The sequence below is a fragment of the Arachis stenosperma genome, chromosome 6, assembly GCF_014773155.1.
Source record: "Arachis stenosperma cultivar V10309 chromosome 6, arast.V10309.gnm1.PFL2, whole genome shotgun sequence".
Classification (NCBI taxonomy): Eukaryota; Viridiplantae; Streptophyta; class Magnoliopsida; order Fabales; family Fabaceae; genus Arachis; species Arachis stenosperma.
This window is the reverse complement of record NC_080382.1, coordinates 62,449,022-62,452,689: the sequence shown is the minus strand read 5'-3', so window position 1 is coordinate 62,452,689 and position 3,668 is coordinate 62,449,022.

The following is a 3,668-nucleotide window of genomic DNA, read 5'->3' as shown; positions in this document are numbered from 1 at the left end:
ATGAGCGGGGCTTGTAGCTTTTTGTTTCTGAATAGTTTTGGCATCTCCATGTATCTTTTAAATTTCAGAATGATTGGCATCCTTAGGAACTCAGAATTCAGATAGTATTATTGACTCTCCTAGTGTAGTATGTTGATCCTTGAACACAGTTATTTTATGAGTCTTGGCCGTGGCCCTAAGCATTTTGTTTTCCAGTATTACCACCGGATACATAAATGCCACAGACACATAATTGGGTGAACCTTTTCAGATTGTGACTCAGCTTTGCTAGAGTCCCCAATTAGAGGTGTCCAGAGTTCTTAAGCACACTCTTTTGCTTTGGATCACGACTTTAACCACTCAGTCTCAAGCTTTTCACTTGGACCTGCATGCCACAAGCACATGGTTAGGGACAGCTTGATTTAGCGCTTAGGCCTGGATTATTTCCTTGGGCCCTCCTATCCATTGATGCTCAAAGCCTTGGATCCTTTTTTACTCTTACCTAGGGCTCATGGCTTTTTTTTTTTTTGAACTGCTTTTTCTTGCTTCAAGAATCAATTTCATGATTTTTTCAGATCATCAATAATATTTTCGTGTTCCTCATCCTTTCAGGAGCCAATATTCATCAAATTCAAAGTACAATTTATGCACTGTTCAAGCATTCATTCAGAGAACAAAAAGTATTGCCACCACACATAATTAATTATAATTTTTATTATTAAGAACTCGAAAATATAAATTACTTCTTTATTCTAAAAAAATCTACTACTTTATTCATGCCTGATGATGATGAGAAAAATAAATTATAGCTTAATTGGAAATAAAATCAAAATAGACATACTAATTACTACTACTACTATCTATCTCCTAAGGTGAACTTTCTAAAATAAAAACATTATCACTAAGTTAAAGCAGAAAAATTGGAACTCAGCAACCTGTTGTTTGAGGAGTAAATGTTCCTCTAATCTGTGGGGTGTTGTTCAAGGATTAATTTTTGGCGCTTCAGCTCCCTTAGATCACGCCCTTGCTCCTCCTGTTCCTTGAGCAGTTTGCAAATCATGCTACTTTGATTATTCTGTTCTTCCTTATTTGATCCATAGCTTCTTGCAATCTGGAAATAGAAGCCTCAAGATGTTCCCAGTATTCGAATTGGGGCAGTTCTAGGAGGGCTTCTGGTGCTCTTCTCTTGGTTGAATCATCTTGTTGCTGTTGTCTGACCATTGATATTCCAGTAATGGGCTTTTCAATTAGGATATATTCAGTTATTCCCATCTTTACTCCAGCATCTTTGCAAAGCATAGAAATTAAGCTTGGATAAGCCAATCTGGCGTCCTTAGAATTCCTGTTTGCTATTTTATATAGCTCACATGAGATCAGCTGATGGACTTCCACTTCTTTTCCCTGCATGATGCAGTGAATCATGACAGCTCTTTTGATGGTAACTTCAGAACGGTTGCTGGTGGGCAATATGGAACGCCCAATGAAATCCAGCCAGCCTCTGGCTACTGGTTTCAGATCTTCCCTTTTGAGTTGAACTGGGATGCCAGTCGTGCTGGTAGTCCACTTGGCTCCAGGGATGCATATATCCTCCAGGATCTTGTCCAATCCTTTATTGACCCTCATCATTCTCCTATTAAAGGAGTCTGGGTCATCTTTCAGTTGAGGGATCTTGAATATCTCCCTGATCTTGTCAGAATTGGTATGAATGATCTTTCCTCTGACTAAGGTCTTATGGTCAAAGAGAGCAGCTCCAATGATTCTTTGCCTTTCTGTCTGCCATAGATTAGCATAAAACTCTTGGATCATATTTCTTCCCACTTTTGTTTCAGGATTGGCCAGAATTTCCCAATGCCTGTTTCGAATTTGCTCTTGGATCTCCGGATATTCATCTTCTTTCAGATCAAATCTGACTTCCGGGATCACTGATCTGTGACTCATTATCTTGTAGTAATGGTCTGAATGTTCTTTAGTTAAGAACTTCCCTTGATTCCAAAGGGGCTTTGGAGCACTCTCTTTCTTGCCCCTTTGGGTGGGTTGCTTTCCTCTAGGGGCCATGAATTTGATGAGTATGTTTTTGTGATCACGGATAACCACACCAAACTTAGAGCTTTGCTTGTCCTCAAGCAAAAGAGAAGAAAGAAGAGGGAGAAGAAGAGAGCAATTGTGGAATGGTGATGATGAGGAGGGCGCCGAATACAATATATAGGGAGGGGGTGGGAAATTTCGAAAAATAAGAAAGAGATAAGATAGAAGATATGATTTTAAAAGATATGATCAGAAAAAGATATAATTTTTTAAAAGAGAAAGATATGAATAATAATTTTAAAAGATAAATCTGAAATTTTTAATTTTGAAAAAGATTTTAAAAAGAAAATTGAGTTTTGAAAACAAATTTTTAAAAGAGTTGGATTTGATTGGAAAACCATTTGTTTTTTTGGATTAAGATACATTTGATATTATTGAAAAAGGGATTTTAGAAATTAGGATTTTTAGAACACTAATTTGAATTGAGGGATGATAATTTAAAATATGTTTATGCAAGAAATCATGAATTGGAACATAAAAAATTGGAAAATTTGTAAAGAGAAACAAAATTTACCTCCTCCCCACCATCCTGGCGTTAAACGCCCAACTGCTGCATGGTTTGGGCGTTTAACGCCCAAATGTTGCTTCTCCTGGGCGTTCAACGCCCAGTTGATGCATCTTTCTGGCGTTGAACGCCAGGAAGTCCTTTGTTACTGGGCATTTTTCTAAACGCCCAGGATGCTGCCAAATTGGCGTTAAACGCCCAGAAGGTGCTTCTTTCTGGCGTTTAACGCCCAGAAGGCTACCCTTACTGGCGTTGAACGCCCAGTGGGTGCTTCTTTTGGGCGATCAACGCCCAAAATGTTTCTTACTGGCTTTTTCACGCCAGTAAGCTTCCAATTTCCTTTATAACTCTGTGAATCCAACCAATTGCTATTTTACCTTGAAGAGACTTTGACATATACCTGAAAAAAGGTAATTAATTAATTAATACGAATAAAATTAAATTTTGTGATTGGCTGGGTTGCCTCCCAGCAAGCGCTTCTTTAATGTCATTAGCTGGACTGTCACTGATCTTCAATGGAGTCTCAGTCTTGAGCACTCTTGCTCGAAATTATCTTCAAGATAGTGTTTAACTCTTTGTCCATTAACAATGAACTTTTTGTTGGATTCATTATCCTGAAGCTCTACGTATCCATATGGTGATACGCTTGTGATCACATATGGACCTCTCCACCGGGATTTTAATTTCCCGGGGAATAATTTGAGCCTGGAATTAAATAGCAGAACTTTCTGCCCCGGCTCAAAGACTCTGGATGACAATTTCTTATCATGCCATCTTTTTGCTTTCTCTTTGTAAATTTTTGCATTTTCGAAAGCATTGAGTCTAAATTCCTCTAGCTCATTTAACTGGAGCAATCGTTTTTCTCCAGCTAATTTGGCATCAAGGTTTAGGAATCTGGTTGCCCAGTAGGCCTTATGTTCTAGTTCCACTGGCAAGTGACATGCCTTTCCATACACAAGCTGGTATGGAGAGGTCCTATAGGGGTCTTGAATGCTGTTCTGTATGCCCACAGAGCATCATCCAAGCTCCTTGCCCAATCCTTTCTACGGTTAATTACAGTCCGTTCCAGGATTCTTTTGAGTTCTCTATTTGAGACTTC